The 18445-nt window shown below is 46.9% G+C and overlaps 1 protein-coding gene across 2 annotated transcripts in view; it reads right to left on the reverse strand.

Moving 5' to 3' along the window:
* The window catches only part of MGAT5 (alpha-1,6-mannosylglycoprotein 6-beta-N-acetylglucosaminyltransferase), a 340000-nt gene that overhangs the window by 298991 nt on the left and 22564 nt on the right, over positions 1-18445 (reverse strand). The window lies entirely within an intron of this gene.

Consider the following 18445-nt stretch of genomic DNA (forward strand, 5'->3'; position numbering starts at 1 on the left):
AACAGATACTGGGGAATTAATCTTAGAGTTCAGTTTCTTGAACCTACCCCAAGTTATACCTGTGTCTGTCCCCTAGCCTAATGGTTCTCAACATGCCATCTCAAACCAAGAGTATCAACATCATCTGTGAGGCTTGCAATGCAAAATCTGTGAGGCTTGCAATGCAATGCAAAACCCTCACCCCACGCCTTCTGAATCCCAAACTCTAGGCTGTCGCCCAGGAGATTTGAATGCTAGCTCAAGTTTGAGAACCACTGCCAACAGGCTATTAACATGTGGGCTGGGGCATCACTATGGACGGGCTCTCTTCCTTCAACTATCTGGCATTTCTCAGATCCATAAAACCTGCTATAGGATGATGTCAGCTGTTCCTTTTATTTTTAATTCCTCATGAGGAGGCTGATGGTGATTCATGCAGCACCTTATGTGACTGCTTAAATAGTAAGAATCCTTCTTTCCCACCCCTAATGGAAGGTGACTGTTGCCTGTTATTTCTGATGTAATTACAGGAACAATTCAGTCACAAAAGCTTGTCCTTTATCAACCTCAGCAAAAGCTGTAATAGAGAGTTGTAATTATAACACTCCATTCTTTCCCATAATGTGCTCACAATAATGTACCCTTTGAAACTGATCATACCACATGTCATAACAAGGAAACACAGAACCCAGGATCAAATTTAGCTTATTGTAAATAGAGATCAAAACTGCAAGTGTCTGAGCACACCTTTTCCAATCGACAGGAAACAAGGATGCATTAGCTATCCAGCTGTACCTCATTCATCTAAGTGAAATATGGGGGGGGCGCTCGGGGAGGGGAGGATGTTGGTTTAATGCATTCTATGGTCCTAAGGTAACCTCACAATACTCAACGGTCTTCTCACCAGACACTACCCATCATCTAACTAATTATCAAAGCAGGAAGCATTAAGGAGCATTTCCTAAATAATAAATAACCCTTTTCCATACCTTTAATTTGTTGATGTGTGTATTAATTTGGAGAAGTTAATTTCATACTTGCTGTGAGGTCTCCTGATGAATTGTGAATACCAGCGAATTATTAATTTCCCTTTCCTTTTTGATTAATTTCACACTTAGGCTGGATAAGAAAGGTGAGATTAATGATGTCTGGAAGACAATGTTCAGTTCTTGTAAGATACTAAATCAACCTTATGTTCAAGTAAACAGAGAACGCAGATAAGGCAATGATAATGGAACCGTCTCTAGCAGGCATCCAAGGTGCCATGCAAATAAAAGCCCAGAAATGCAGAGGGTTTAAGCTGTTAACTCTGGTGAATGCTCTTCCAGGTGGGGAGGAGAATAAGAGCTAGAGTTCTGAAGATCGCACTATGCACCCATCAACTTGTGCCCTTACCAGTGACTGAAGAGATGCATTGATTTACCACACAACAATTCTCCATTTTCCAAGGGTCCTTCTGTGCATTACTCAGCTTCTTCACATCCTCATCTTTTCTAGACTCTCTGCAACAACCTCAGGATTCCTAGCTCAATATGTACTGAACAGACAGGTCTCCTTCTTCAGAGCATAGACTCAGGCTTGACATGCAGTTTCAGTATGCACATATGCTAATCCTATTTCTGAGAGTATTGCCCAAGTTAATTGAGAACCTGCTAGGTAACAAGACACTAGGCACTTTGTATGACTTATCTAACATAACAACTGCAGGTGAAGAAACTAAAGTTCAAAGAGCTACTTAGTTTGCATAAGCAACCCCCATCTTCATATAGATCTGTCAAACTCCCAAGCCTGGAGTCTTCCATACACTGCCTCCCTAAAGCAAGAGCCCAAAGAACATTTATGGCTGCCTGGACATTATTCCAGAAGACCTGAAAGCTACAGACATGCCGTCTTCCTCCAAGAAACTTCCCTGCCTAATCTAGCTCCAACGGACCCAAGTCTTATTTGCATCCCAGTATTTAAAGACAATGTCACAACTCCACGCTATCTATTAGACTATCTGATGTCCACTAGAGTACACGGTGTCTTAACCCTCCCCTCACAAACAAGCCTGCCCAACTGAAACCTATATCCAAGTCCTAATGCAGCAATCCATCATCTCTGGCCATTGTCTCCAGCAGTGCTGTCCAATATGGTAGCCACTTACTATATGTGGCTCAACTTAAGTCAATTACAACCAAATAAAATTAAAAATTCAGTTCCTCAGACATACTAGCCACATGTCAACTGCCCAATATCCACATGTGGCTAGTGGTTATTCACTGGATGCTACCGACACAGAACATCTCCATGATGGCAGTTAAGTACTGCTGGGCGGCGCTGGTGCAGAAATCGTGCAGGGCAGCACCTTTTAATCTGATATCCACCAAACCTGTGCAGGAGGACAGAGCCTCTTCCTTACAGACCTCACTAAGGGTGCCATCAGACAGCAGTCATACCTATGTGTCTTCAGATCACATCCTTTAAGGACTAACATTCCTTTGAAAATCATGTTATTCGGTAAACATATAAATAAAGCATGTGGATTGACCTCAGAGAACAGAAAGGAGAAGAAACAATCATCATGAGCCCTTCCATTTGGGCATAACCACCCTGCACAACTGTAGGTGAGGACAGACTCAGCAGCAACTGCAGACACAGGTGCGGTCACCCACACAGCAGTGTGCCCGAGGTGCAGCCTCACTAAAGCACTCTCTCCTTGAGAAGTTAATCTCTGCTGTTCCTCCTTGGCAAGAGACAGTCCCCAAGTTTGGGCTCCTGTTTCTAATTATTAAAGAAATCAGTGCAAGGAAACCACTTCTCAAATCACTCTCATCCAACTGTTTCACTAAAAATTGGATCATCAGCAAAGGAGACAAACTTTTGGTGACAATGACAGTGTGACAGCAGACTAGAAGAGACATCCTCTGTCCCCTCAGTGACACCTGACCTGGAAGGAGTTACCTCAAAGAGTTCCAGGAATGAAAAACTTGAGAAGCTCCCATCTGGGCAAAGATCCTAAAATATACTGTTGGTTACTATTAAATTGGGACAATCTGGATATAACACCCAGAGTGGTAAACATCAAGGTCACTGATCTGACCTTTGATTGTTATAACCTACAAGTGCGAAGCATATAGTATTTTTTCCCTTTGTCTGTTCTTCATTGCTTTCCACCTCCACCCTCCCTGCTATCTGGGCATTATGCCCAAGACAAGCCAGTCTTCATGGTAGCCAACATGGGTTACAAAATGACGGATCCAAGTCTAAACGCCAACTTCAGGTAATTCCCCTTGACAGTCCCAGACTCAAGATGGTACACAGGGTGGACCTGGGCATCTCTTACCACAGTGATAAAGTGAATGGGAACTCCACGGAGCTAGGACAAGAAATCAAGGTAAAGAACTTTTTAACAAAAATGCAAATCAAGGGCACCTGGGTGGCTCAGTGGGTTAAGGCCTCTGCCTTCGGCTCAGATAATGATCTCAGGGTCCTGGGATCGAGCCCCGAGTCAGGCTATCTGCTCAGCGGGGAGCTTGCTTCCTCCTCTCTTTCTGCCTGCTGCTCTGCCTGCTTGTGTGCTCGCTCATGCGCGCACGCGCGCACTCGCTCTCTCTCTCTCTCTCTCTCTGTGTCAAGTAAATAAATAAATAATAAAATCTTTAAAAATAATGCAAATCAATTCATCCTTGTGGAGGAAAGAGGAGATGAACCAACACATTCCTCTCTTAGGGTCTAGGAAAGTCATCTAATGCTGGATAAATGTTCTGCTCTCCTGCTCGTCATCGGGGCATTACTTAACTTCACTGAAGGACCACAGCCCACTGAATTACTAACCCTAATGAGATTTCCAACATTCACCCTTTCCTGCTCAGTGCCTAACAACAATAGCTTCATAACCTGTGGACATTTCTCAGGCCTCATCCCCCCACCCCTGCAATCCTTCCTGACAACCTGCCAGATGAACTTCGGAACCACGCCCCTACACACACACACCAGCCTTTCCACTTCAACAAGGAGGCTTAGGTCTCCATCTCAAAGATCAAACCCTAGCCTCTTAGGCCCTCCAAAATCAGGAAGGATGGCTTTGCTCAATGAACTAGGCTCTCTTCTCCCTGCCCCTAAACATCCATGCACATACCCTTCCATAATACAAACATCGACTCTGGGAAACTTTCACAGACCTGAAGGCTGCCTCCCTCCTGTGTGTGGTAACACTCAAAACCAGAATGTCAACCCCTCAAGAGCAAGGGGTGTCAGAGTTTTCCGTATCTCTGAGGAACCAGAAGCTTAGACCCAGAATCTTACACAAAACCGACGCTTCTTAAATATTTGATAATACACTGAAAAGCGTTCCAGTCCAGGGGCACTTGGGTGGCACGGCTGGTTAAGCTTCTGACTCTTGGTTTCAGCTCAGGTTGTGATCTCAGGGGTGTGGGATCTAGCCTTGTGATGGGCTCTGCACTCAGCGTGGAGTATGCTTAAGACTCTACTTCTCCCTCTGCCCTTTTCTACCTCTCCTCCATCCCCCTAAGTAATCAATCTTAAAAATAAAAAGGATTCCAATCCATTCTTGTAAGCCCATTACCCTAACTGGATTCTCAGACAACTAAGACCCCTTCAATATACAGTTTGCTCACCAGGAGCCCATGGAAGCTCCATAGTGCGAAAGGAGCCCAGGTCTGGACTCACGCTGCCTCGGCCTCTTGAATTCCAGCTCAACTGTGTACCAGGTACGGCCTTTACACCTCCAGGCCTCCCTTTGGCCTTCTGTGAAACCCAAGTAATATTAGAACCTACTCCCCCTGGGCACTGAGTTCAAGAAACACAGGTAAAGCCCTCAGCTTAGTGCCCAGCCTCCAACAGATGGTCAATAAACATTATTTTACCGCTCTTTCTCCTATTTTAAGTCTCCTTAAGGGGACATGTAGCATAATCAAAACAACATGGTTATGAGGATGAAAGTCACCTGTGTTCAAATCCCAACTCTATTTAATAGATCCCAGCTGTGGGACTTTGGGGAAATTAGTCCATCACTGCCCTTCAAGACCTTTATCTATAAAATGGGATAAATCAACCTCAAAGGGTCAGTGTAAAGATTGCATGAGAGAATAGATCTCAAGTTCCCAGTACACAGTGAGCAGCTCAATTAGTGGCATTTGCTAAGTATGATGTCAATCCAAACACAACTGGAAAAAACATCCTCGTGCTCCTTGCTCACATCTGCCATGTCCTTTCAGTCACATTCTTTAAGCTCATAATCCAGGCCCTAGCCTTTTAGCTGACACCCCCCACCTCCTGGGTCATGAGCCAGAGTCTTCACACAGAGAATGCATAAAAAAATCACATGGAGAGCTGCAAGGAGATTCATTTCCTCAAGGCAAAGATGTGCATCCTCATTTTTACAGCTTTGCTGATCTCTAAATATTCATAGCTACTCACATTTACACATAACACTAGCAAGGCCATTACTGAGAGGAAAACAAACTGGTACTATCAGTTACTGGAGGGTGGCTGGGTGGTGGACATTGGGGAGGGTATTCACTATGGTGAGTGCTGTGAAGTGTGTAAGTCTGACAGTTCACAGACCTGTACCCCTGGGGCAAATAATACATTATATGTTAATAAAAATAATTAGTAAAAAAAAAGTGAATCTGTGGTTGAAATCAGTCTAACAGAAAAGAGGCCAGCATGCAGAGAGGGAAAAGAAAACCCACAGATATGAAATGAATATTCAAACAAGTGGATAAAAATGTTACAACCCTACTAAAGGTAGACCCCAGCCAGAAGCAGACCCTCACTGCAAAGAAAAATAAACTGTACTCTTTCAGATCAATTTGCAAGTTTTTGCAAACTCAGAGGGAAGTCAGAGCAAAGAGAGGCCTGGGGCTCCCACTCTTCCCTTTCCTTGGGCTCCGGGGGTTCTTGGCTTCCACTCCTCCAGGCACCTGTCCTGGGACCCATGGAGGCTTGGGTGGGGTGGGGGGAGCTCCCAGGGGCTCCAAGCTCCCATCCTTGGCCCAGCTCTCAACTGCTAGAAGGCAGAGGAAGGGCACAAGGCCAGCACTCAGAAGTTATACGAGTTACCAGGTACCCAAGTTCCCAACAGAAATTTGTGTCTTCTGGGCCCTGGCCCTATTGCCCTGAGCTGGAAAAGGACTTTACTTCCTTCCCATTGCACCCAGGCCTAGCCTGGCCCGCAGGCAGGGCCCAGCAGGCTCCTCACTGCACTGGGCCTGCTGGAGCCCACAGGTCCTTCTCTCACCCCCTCACCTGGAGCAAGGACAGCCTATTCCTCTGATGCAGGACTTGGGGGAGGCTCCGCAGAAACCAGGCTGACTAAGCTGAGGCACTGCTTCACCGGGGCCTGCGTCTCTCTGAAGAACTGTGACGAGCTCCAGCCTCGCAGCCGGCTCTCTGCCCTGAGCTTCCTCATGGGCTCCAGCTGCCCCGTTCGCCCCTTGCCCATACCTACCGCAGGGCTCGCAGGTGTTCTTGTTCTAACCGCAAAGTCAGCTGGGCATTCCTGGCTGATCAGAGCCTGACACTCACCACCAGGCAGGGAGCAAGTCTGATGGCAGCAGGGCAGCAGCCAGTCTGTCCCAACACTTGCCGGGCCGCCCAGGCTCCCCTCACTATGTCCAGGGCAGCCCCAGTCAGGAGCAAGGACCACGTGAAGAAGAGGGGAGGGGCCCACGGAGCCACAGCCACCACACCAACTCACACAGCTGACAGGCGGCCGGGCTGTCTAACCACAGAGCCCTCTCTAGTCACCCCTGTAGGGGCCACTCCCGCCCATCTGCCCTCAGCGGTCCTTTCGCTTCAGGATTGAAGGAAGACCAACAAGCCTTCTTCAGGTGCTGGGTGCCAGAGGGCAGGGAGGACCAGCTGCGTCTGTGCAGCACCCCAGCCGACCCCCCACCCCCACCCGCAGGGACAGCTGCTGCCCTCAATGGCATTTCTCTCCACGGCTCTCGCAAGCCACGTGGAGCTTGGCCGAAGTGGAAACTGAGGCACACCAGGCTGCATCGCCACACCAGACAGGCACATGTGTTTACTGATTTGTTGGGTGCAGACGCATCCTCAATCCTGGCAAAACCCAGCAGTGCTGAGCTTAGGAATCTGCATTCTCACTCCCCAGATGACTCTGAGGCTGATTAGCTACCGCCTAACCGCGCTTCCCCAGGGGCCGATATTCAAGGCAGAGTTGGGAGAAGGCTGTTCAATTCTGCACTCTAGCCCCAGCAGCTTTTAAAAATTTATGCCACTGGGGCTCCTGGGTGGCTCAGTGGGTTAAAGACTCTGCCTTGGGCTCAGGTCATAATCCCAGTGTCCTGGGATCGAGCCCCACATCGGGCTCTCTGCTCCGCGGGGAGTCTGCTTTCTCCTCTCTCTGCCTGCTTGTGATCTCTGTCAAATAAATAAAATCTTTGGGAGGAAAAAAAAAAAAAAGCTATGCCACTGTCCCCCAACAAAAACAAAACAAAAAACCCAGAATCTTCTAGGGCAGAAAGAGTAAGAGGAGCTGCAAGTGGCGATGAACTTCCTAAGTGTGTGAGCCAGGATAAAGCACCGGGCACCGGGCACCCTTTCCTCTGAGCAACCCTGTCAGGATTCAGAGGATTTAACATTCCCATCTCTGCAGTTTCATCTCGCAGGCTCCTTACAAGCGGACAGAAAAGGAGTGTGGAGGGAGGGATTGAGGGAGAGAGACAGAGAGAAAGAGAGAAAGAAGAGAAAAAAGAAAAAAAAAAGTGTGGAAAGAGGAAAGAAGGGAAGAAGAGGGAGAAGTTTTGAGGAAGCCTTTTATGTGACACCGACAGAAATAACGGGGACCCTTCCTCACAATCACAGATTGTGAGTAGGATTTAGACCAGCACTGTCCAAAGGAAATATAATGGCAGCCACATACGTCAGTGTTTATGTTCTGAAGCCACACTACAAAGTAACAAGGAACAGGTGACATTAATTTTACTAATGCATTGTTAGCCCAATATATACAAAATATAGTAAAACACATAATTGATATCAAACATCATTAATGAAACAGTTCACATACCTTTCTTCATACTGTGTCTTTTTAAAATTCAGTGTGTATCTTACACTTCCAGCCTATCTCAATCCAGATGAGCTGCATTTCAAGTGCTCAACAGCCACACGTGGCTAGTGGCTACCATGCTAGACAGCCCAGACAGACAGAGGGACAGGAAAAGAGAAGGGGTAGGAATAAGGCCTTGAACGAAGAACCAAGGGAATAGGACATCACAATCTGTGCTTTTAATGGGTTAGATTCAACAGCACATACATTAGCATGATTTGCTAAGACCTAACTGGGTGTCATTTTGGTACCCAAAATTATCAAGCCCACAGTGGAAGGATCAGAGTCCATTACCATATGGCCACTCAGTAACATTATGTTCAGGGGTATATCACACACACACACCCCTATTAAACATTAAACAGAAGCCTGAACCCTGGACACCCACCCACCAGCCCACACAGAGCTCAAACAGCTGGAGAGCAAAGCTCCTCTCTCTGTCAATGGGCATAAACTCCACCCAAGGAAATAAATGAACAGGTACAACTTGCAGTGGGCAGAATGGTGCCCCACACACATCTTTGTCCCAACCCCTAGAACCCATTAACCTGTTACCCTACAAGGTAAAAGGGCCTTCACTGATATGATTGAGTTAAGGATCATAAAATGGGAAGATTATCCTGGATTATCCAAATGTGCCCAACGTAACCACAAGGGTCCTTATCAAAGAGCGGCAGGAGGGTCAGAGTCAGAGAAGCAGATGTAATGATGGAAGCAGAAGTCAAAGTGATTTGATTACTGGATTTGAAGGTGGAGCTATGAGCCACAGAATAGAGGGCTACCTCTAGAAGCTGGAAAAAGAGCCTCCAGAAAACATTCATGATTTTATTTTAGCTCCATGAGATCTATTTTTGACTTCTGACATCCAAAACCATTACTTAACAAATTTGTGCCATTTAAAGCCCACCCATTAGTCATTTATTATAGTAGCAATAGGAAACCAATATCCCCCTTGTAAAACAGTCAGCCAGACAACACACATGAGTTAAAATGTCCCTTCAAGGAATCAGTGGTAGTAACTGTCATCGTATTAGCAGTCATGATAATGGTCACCATGTATTGAGGTCTTACCAAGTCCCAAGCACTTGGCTACATGCTTCACAAATGCTTTTTAAACACTTTTCCTTTTGGAATAATTCTGGATCTGCTGAGAAGTTGTCAAGACAGAACGGATTCCCTGTATATTGTTCATCCAGATTCCCTCAAGGGAACATTTTACGCGACCACGATGCATTTCTCAAAACCAAGAGTTCAACAACTGCACATTACCACTAAGTCAGCTAAGGACTGTATTTGCATTCCGCCAGCTTTCACTAGTATTTTACCTTCCCAAGAACCCTGCAGGACAAGCAGCATTCTACCACAGTAAAGAACTGGCAACTCGTAAAGCTGATTCCTCTGCTCTACCCCCACACTGTGAGCTGCCCTGCGTATCATCACCCCCAGTTGACAGGGCAGGAAAAACCGAGAAGCTGGTTACCCAAAGGCACACTAGCAGGAACGGTGACAGACCTGGATGTTTCTGACTCCAGAGGCCAGGCTCCAGCAACACCATCTCCCGGTCTCTGACACGGAGGGGTGAGGAGCTGCAGAAGCCTAAGAAAAGCCCCTGAAACCCCGCAAACACTTAATCGTGGCTGTGAAGTCGAGGAAGGTAGGAGATGGTACCTCTGCAAAGTGCCTCTCTATTCTAAGACCACTGCAGACTAAGAGCTTTCTTGTCATTCTCAGTGAAGAGGAACCCACTAAAATGTTTCCTCCACGAGAATTTCTGGAGGAAAGTGCTGCAGTTAAATCTAGCTTCAGTCAAACCACTAGGGTCCTAGCTTTGCGCCCTTAGCAGCATGACTACAATGAGCTCCTTTAAAACATTCTTCTCCTGGCGGACCCTAGGTCTCAAGCCTGTAGACCCCTAGATTTTACCACCCGAGCTACAAAGGAAGCAGGAAGAAAAGCTCTTCCCACTCTAAGGCTGTTAGCCTCACACAAAACTACATTCAGTGAGTGGGGCAGGAACTAGGACAAACTCACCTGGATCGCCCATAAAAAGCCACATTTCACTTTTCGCCTAGCCTTTATTTCCTTTGTGGTATTCCATGATCTAGCCAGCCAATGGACATTGTTAGTGTTACTCTCTCAGTGGTTCTCAAAGCGTGGTCCCTACCTAGACTGGCAAGCAGCACCGGCATCCCCTGGGCACTTGTCTGAAGTGCAAACTGGAGTGCCCCACCCCAAGTCTACAGAACGGGGAACAATCGTGCTTTAACAAGCCCTCCCAGGTGTTTCTCATACACGCCACAGTTTGAGAACTACTAAGCTCCAGCTCCCCAGCTCCATGGCTGACCTATCACCTAGAAATGTATTTGGAAAGGTCTCTGCAAATACACACTATGTCATACATCAACAGAGGGTCCAGGCAAGAAGCTCACAAGACCAGCTGGGGGCAGTACTCATTCATCACAAGTTAGGGAGCGCAGTATGGGCCTGTGCTATGTGCTGGGGGCCCTTCCTCGGCTTCACGGAGCAAAAGCAGAGGAGAGCCTGAAGAGCAAACAAACCTACACAAAAATGAGTAGAGAATTACACAATGCGGCCAAGACTATGAAAGAAAAGAGTGGAATGGTGGGGGAACACACGGAGAATGATGGGGACCTACTTTCACCTCAGTCACCCAGGGAGGTTTCCCTGGGGAAGGAACAATTAGGCTGGCAGCGGAAGGAGGAGCAGGAGTTGGTCAAGCAAAGAGGGAAAGAAGCAAACATTCTTCATAGAGGATAAGCTTATGCAAAGGGCCTGGGGCAAAGAGAGCTTGATGCTTTAGAGATGCTAACAAAAGCCAGTGTGGGTAGAAAACACGGAAGGAGGCAGGAGTAACTGGGCCAGAGAAGTTGCCTGGCCTCAGATCATGCTGTACTTCATAGGCTTCATCAAGAGTATGAGTTGGACTCAAAGTGTATAGGGACACCCCTGACTTTCAGACAAATATTGGCCATAAACGTAATTACTAACAGTCAGCACTGGGCTAAATACTCCGCATAAAAATGTCATCCTTGCAACCACTCATACGTAGTCTCTATTATCACCATCGTTTCCATTTTACGGATGAGGACAGAAGTTAATTAAGTTCCCCCATGTCACCCAGCTAGTAGAAAATTAGAACAGAGCTAAGCCCACTTCAGCCCTCAAGCTCTCCACCACCTCGACAGGCTGCCTCTCAGCAGGAGAGCGAAGCAGTAGACTGATGGCAATAATCGGGTTTGCTTTTCCAAAAGCTCTCTGGGGATGCTGTGTACGTAGATGGAAGCAGAGGCCACTGCATGATCCAGGCAAGAAACGGCGGTGGCCTGGGCCAGGGGGACGGCAGAAGAACTATATCAGCAAGAGAAACGTCCCGGTGGCAGAAAAGGAATGGACTCTCTCCCAGGGGCTGTCCAACAAATTCTCAAAGTCCTAAACAAACTCAGGACGTCCTAACCCACCCCTTCATGTCCCACCACAGAATTAGAATAAGGGCTAAAAAGAGGGCTCCCTGTCCCGTGGGGCTGACCCGAAACACAGGGCCGTCATTGTAACAGAAATATCACACTTGGCCTCTTCAATCCGAGCTACTGTTATTCCTAAACTTTAGCATTTTGAGGGAAAAAGTCTGTTCCTTGTTTAGAATGGATGTTGTTATCCACCGTGAATGGCCAAAATTGGTCAAGAGAGCCTCACAAAGGACCCTCAAAATCAAACGCAGACGTAACAAGACGCTTGTCTCGAGCACTTGAGCAAGCAGGGCTTCGTTTAGCTGCCTGACAGCCTGGCAGCTCCTCAGGGAGGATATGACAGTCCATTCGTCAGTGTGGCTTTTATTTCCAGACAAGCCCCACCCATGCCTTGGAAAAATGGTACGGATCTTGGAGAGGACTGGTACCCCGCCATTTTCTTGGGTTAGATCAAGAGTCTGAGGGGTGTGTTGAGTGTTGCCTGACTTAAATGCAAGGGTCATCCTACAGAGCCTGAGAATCAAAGCCACTGAGTGAGATCTGCGTCGACGGCAGGGACACCCTGATCAAAGTGTGGAGCCGCTGGCCTACCTATCTTCCATGACGGGTCAAATGAGGGTCCTGATGGCCTTCCCCTTTCCCAAGAGGAGGCTTGTTTCTGCGCTCTGACTGGAATGTCTGGGCTCAGCATGGACAGCTCAAGTGTGGAGTCAGGTGGGCCTCCACAGGAGAGGCTAGGGCAATATGGTGGCAGCATAAGCACCAGTTCCTTAGGCCATCAGTCAAAGCCCCGGTTACTTCAGTTCTGAAAGGGCCACATGGATTTCAGAGCTTTAACGGGCTCTGTCTTAAAAGGCTACAGAAAAGGGAAAAACTGTGCCTCTAAAGCTCTCCCTTGCATACCTGTCAGTTCCCCCCACATTCCTCCATCCCATATTCTTCTTCCTTAACACTCACTTAATTACCTACCAGGCCTCTTCTCGGTTGAAACATTAACATGCGGTAAGTGAAAAAAGCTGTGTCTCTCTCTTATTTACAAAAGTACTGAATTGACCACCGCTTGTGTTCTAAAGGGCTCCTGTATGTTTTCCCTGTAGGATAACAAACCTTGGAAAGACAACTACGGCCCTGCCCCTGACCCACTTGCTCCCCAAGAAGCTTCTGATGATGCAGGAAAGAGAAAGGGGTAGGACCTGAAGGAGAACCCCATCTCTCAGGGCCTCAACCCCCACTGCATTAAGCCCTGAGGACACTCGCTTCCCAAGGAGCCCTTCATACCAGTAATGCGCCACTCAGCACACACAGAGAGAAACACCGTAGCCAGCTATAAGCAAACAGTCCTCGAGTGGCCTGTAAGACGCCAAGTGAGTGGCTTAATCACCCAGCAGGGTCTAGTATGCAATACATAAAACTCCTCAGAGACAGCAAGCCTGTAAATGGAAAGCATTATCATTTGTAACAGGATTAATAATAACATAGGCTTGAAACAAACACACGCCACTGGATTACTTTTCCGACCTCTTCAGGGAGACCACTGAGTTCAACGGAGGATTTTATTTCTCTGTTTTGAAACAAGACAGCATCTCCCACCACGTGACAGTAGGATTCCTCTCCAGGGAAATTGGTCCTTGTGCATCTGTCCTGTCCGTGACATGCTATGTGAAGTTCAGGGGGGCAACACAAAATGAAACCAAAAACGCAGTCTGGAGAATGTGCAGAGTAAGGTTACAATTCTGATTGGGGTGGGGGAGGGTAAAAGGTCAAAGATCTGATCAAGCATTAGCACCTTTAAAAAGGCCCAAGGGGGTCCATGCCCCCCACTGCAGTGTTTCCTGAGCTGTTTCTTGAATCAGCTGGGGTGGTTGGCTGGCCTGGGACTCCATGTGTTGGGACCAGGGTGAGGCACTGGCCTGTCCGCCTTTTTAACAAGCTCTTTCAGTCCTTCTTACACAACCGATGCTCCAAACCCCTGCCCTATTTCATTAATGCACTGCTGATCTATAGCTGAAGTTCAAGAACAATTCCTACTTTTTTTTAGAACTTTATTTGACAGAGAGAGCACAAGCCGGGGGAGTGGCAGGCAGAGGAAGAGGGAGAAGCAGGCTCCCCACTGAGCAGGGAGTCCCACGTGGGGCTCGATCCCAGGACCCTGGGATCACCACCTGAGCAGAAGGCAGACACTTAACCATCTGAGCCATACACACGCCCCAAATGATTCATATTTTTAAACTAAGAGTCTCATGACAACTGCCTATAACATGGAGATAAAATACAGCTCACCATATTCATCAGCCAAGTCTCCGGCCCCAAATTTTTCAACAGATAGTGCATTATTTAAAAAAATAAAAAGACACTGATTTTGCATTTACTTCATTTCTTTTCCTTCACCAAAATCTCTGTGAAATGGCTATGATCTAAAAATGTCAACATCTGGGGGCGCCTGGGTGTCTCATCAATTAAGCGGCTGCCTTCAGCTCACGTCATGATCCCAGAGTCCTGGGATCGAGCCCCACGTCAGGCTCCTTGCTCAGTGGGGAGTCTGCTTCTCCCTTTCCTTCTACCTGCTGCTCTGCCTACTTGTGTTCTCTCTCTGTCAAATAAAAAAATAAGTAAAATCTTTAAAAATAAATAAATAAAAATGTCAACATCTGGATACAGAAAGCAGAGCTTTCCCTGTGGGAGGGAGGTTCCTGCAAGGTTCACTTCGTCATGCTCTATCAGCCTGACACTTACGCAAAATGCAGACACACTCCGACCTTGACTCCTTCCAAACCCAGGTCAGAAAAGGCACTGAAGCAACCAGAATCAAAGGACACAGAACACAGACGGATGGGGTATAGATTTGGCAAGAGCCCAATTCACAGCAGCCTCAGATCCAGACTTGTGATACTTTGTCAGGGAGCCTCACAGAAAAACGAGGACACGGCTGAAACAGAAGGCATTCTGTCCTAGAACTCTGAACTGCTATCTCATTACCAGACCACACTGCCTATAGCATGCTGTCTCCGTATTTTTGTAACTCCTGTAATTATCTTGTGAGAAGCATGATTGAGTCGTATTGTGTTTCTCTGTGTTAAAAAAAAAAAAGTTCCATTCTCACATGTAAACATTTAAGATTCCCCATGGTGTTTCTAATATTAATAGGCATTTTCTCACTTTTTAAATCTATTGGCAGGCTCAAATTACGGGAGCAGCCCAGATGTAAGGCTCCTTCAGCACCAGTGTGATTCCTAGCTACCAGAGAGAAGGCCTGGCAATCTCCAGGCATGGGTCTCAGGAGGAACAAGAGAGGGAATTTCCAAATTAACATGCCCCTGACTGGACCTCCAGGTCTTTAGTATACTTACTGTCTGTCCCATGGCAACCACGCACTGGGGGGCAATTTATGCAGACAGTTTCTCGGCATGGACACCAAGAGAGCAACAGCGCAGAAAAATATGATAGATCCCCAAGGGTTTGCTTTTTAGCAGGTGAAGTTCTTCCTCCTTCCTCTCTCTGCCTCAATGGCCTTGTTGGTGCTCTTTTTTTTTTTTTTAGTTTTATTTACTTATTTGACAGACAGAGAGCACAAGTAGGCAGAGAGGCAGACAGAGAGGGAGAAGCAGGCTCCCCGCTGAGCAGAGGCCACCCCCCCCACAACTCGGGGCTCGATCCCAGCACCCTGGGATCAGGGCCCAAGCCAAAGGCAGAGGCCTTAACCCACTGAGCCACCCAGGCGCCCCTGTTGGTGCTCTTTTAAAAAAGGAGTCAACAAGCTGCCATCCCGAATCCTGGGAGGCACGGGGAAGGAAAGTTTCCCGGGGAACCATCTGAGTGCTCACTTCTCTAGAAGGCACTCTACACAGTCTGGACACCTAACAGCCCCTGTGCTGGTTATCTGGTCATCGTCTCTCCATTCCCACCTACTCTCAGCCTTATTCTGTGCCTTGAGCGCTGATGGCTGTAGATTACATCAGCGGGCTCCACTGCCTGCTGGCTTTCCCACTGGGTCAGCTAACCAGAGGCCCAGTAGGGGACTGGAAAAAGCAGGAGAGAGGTCGGGGTGTTTCTTCCCAGCCCTCTCTCTTCTTGGATGCTACATCTTTGGGCACCATTCCTCTTAATTACAGCTCTTACTGGGCAGCCCCTTTCTAACTCTAGATCTATCTCAGTGTGCTCCTATAATACTGCTTCCTCCTCTGGCCTCTCAGCCCTAGTGATGATACTGGTTTCCCACTGCTGTCAGTCCCTGGGTGCCTCACAGTGCCTGGCCAACACCTCTGTGACTGCCCCTTTCATTTGTCTTCATTCAAACCATCTAGGGTGAATTCTGTTTCCTGCCAAGAGCTCTGATACCGGCTCTCATTTTAAACATAACTGCCTTTGCAAGTGAGATGACATGCAAAGATGTGGGTCAGTAAGCATGCAGGGAACCTTTCTAAGAGTTTGTTAACCTGGTACATATACTAGGCCAAGAAGAGCTGATAAGGCTAATTCATCATCACTGTGACCTTAAACCCAGATGCAAACCCAGCCAGAGGATGGCAATCTGGAAGTACAGGTGTAGGGCCTTTGGACCATCTGAAGCAGGTACACAGGGATTTTTTTTTTTTTCTTTTTTTCACTTGCTCTTTTTTTCTGCTGCCTGCATGCTAATAGGAAAAAGAACTCTGAGGCACCCAAAGAACATTTCAAGCTCCTTTGGGGAATACAATCTGTAAGGAGGATAACAGTAATAGCCACCTGTCAACAGCCTTGGACATATTTCACAAGAGCCCTGTGAGGAGGCAATCTTTGTCTCCAACTGACAGATGAGCACACAGATTCAAAGTTGACATGGATAAGCAATGTGCCCCGAGTCCCACACCCCAGATGGGCTTGACCCCAATGTTGTTCTTTCCTCTCTGCTGCACTAGCTCTTAAAACAAGGATATGAGGATTCACGGTCTCCAAATTGCTCCTGAGCTGGGCCTACAGGGACCAGGCTCCCTAGTTTTAGGCAAATCAAAAAAAAAAAAAACCAAAGAAAAAGAATTTTGTTTTATTTTTTAAAGATTTTATCTATTTATTAGAGAGAGAGCGAGCAAGCACGGGGGGAGAGGGAGAAGAAGATTCCCCACCGAGCAGGGAGCCCAATTCGGGGCTCGAACCCAGGACTCAGGGATCATAACCTGAGCCTTAGGCGGACACTTAACTGACCGAGATACACAGGAGCCCCTGAAAGAGAATCTTAATCACAAAGACCTACCTAGCTCAGAAACTGTAATGAAAGCACTCTATGATATAAGTGAAAAAAAATGGATAAAGTATGTCTGTAGGGTAGAACACGCACATACAATCCACTGTGGATATGCGTGCGGATATGCGGGTCTATAATGACTCTTCCTGCACAAAAATTGTTAGCAACAGTTATCTCTAGAAAGGTGGGAGAGCTCTGCTCTTCTGTACTGTTTGAATTTTCTACCATGAGCATGAAACTTAATTTCTTATTTAAAAAAATGAGGAAGGAAGGCAAGAGGGACGTAGAAGGGTTTATCTGAACATACAGACCAATGGTTCTCGAGCTCAGCTACACACTGGTTCACCTGTAATTACTAAGGTCCCACCCCCAGAAGTTCAAATTTAATTGGTCTGGGCTATGGCCTGGGCACTGGGAATGTGCAGGCAACTCTAACGGGCAGGCAGGGCTGAGAGCCACTCCCTCAGTGTGAGTCTGTTAGGATAAAACTTAAAGCCCAGGAGGAAGATCTTTGCTTTTTCTATGCCATGGACCACAATGGCAAACGTGTGCAGCCCCTGGACATCTCCTTCAAATAATTTTCAAATGCATACAATAAAACTCAAAGAATTCCAAAGTAAACAAATTATACTTAGATTGATGGGGCACCTGGGTGGCTCAGTGGGTTAAAGCCTCCGCCTTTGGCTCAGGTCATGATCTCAGGGTCCTGGGATCAAGCCCCACATCGGGCTCTCAGCTCAGCAGGAAGCCTGCTTCCCCCTCTCTCTTTCTGCCTGCCTCTCTGCCTACTTATGATCTGTCAAATAAATAAATAAAATCTTTAAAAAAATAAAATAAAAAATTATACTTAGATTTATGTATCACAATATTTTTTTAACAATTTATTTATTTGGTGGGGGGTGGGGGGGAGGGAGAGAATCTTCCATGCAGACTCCCTGCCGCCACCGCCTTAGAGAGCCTGGAGCCTGACTGTGGGGCTCTATCCCACAACCCTAGCCAAAACCAAAGAGTCAGGCGCTCAATGGACAGAGTCACCCAGGCGCCCCCACAGGATTTTTTAATTGTGATAAAAGAATGGGTGCTCTTTTTCAAGACACCAAGTGACAAGATCTAAAAGTAGCTCTTTGATCTACCATCATTTTGAAGTAGTGATGAGTGTAAATACTATTTGGGGATATCTGCAACCACATGGACTTACTGGAGACAAAGTCGGGCTACCTCTAATACTACTTTGGTCTGTTGCCTATGTGCACCATGGAAGGAAATGCTGAATCCCAGTTAGCCTCATTGTGCATAAAGATGGAATGCTTTTCCCATTCAAGCTCACAGATTTCTGGAAAAAGAGGGAGGAGGGGACATGTTATTAGCACACAGAGTTTCAGGAGCTGTTCGTATCAACAGCAGCTCTATTACCGGGTGAAAAATCTCAAACAGGAGAGAAGGGAAAAAAAAACAAATGGTAATTTCTGGCAGAGGCTCTTCCTTTTCGGGGCGTGGGTAACTATGTCAGGCTCCTTCAAGCCATGAAAATTGTACATTTCCTAAAAGCTAACTACACTATATATTTTAATTATAGCAATATTTTTCAAGCACCACTTCCTGTGAAAGGATCTCTGTTTCTTCCACTAAAAAGACTCAACTGTTTTTTCTTCCTCAAGACATCCATCACGTGAATGCCAATAT

The sequence above is a fragment of the Lontra canadensis genome, unplaced genomic scaffold, assembly GCF_010015895.1.
Source record: "Lontra canadensis isolate GAN:19392208 unplaced genomic scaffold, GSC_riverotter_1.0 scaffold11, whole genome shotgun sequence".
Lineage (NCBI taxonomy): Eukaryota > Metazoa > Chordata > Mammalia > Carnivora > Mustelidae > Lontra > Lontra canadensis.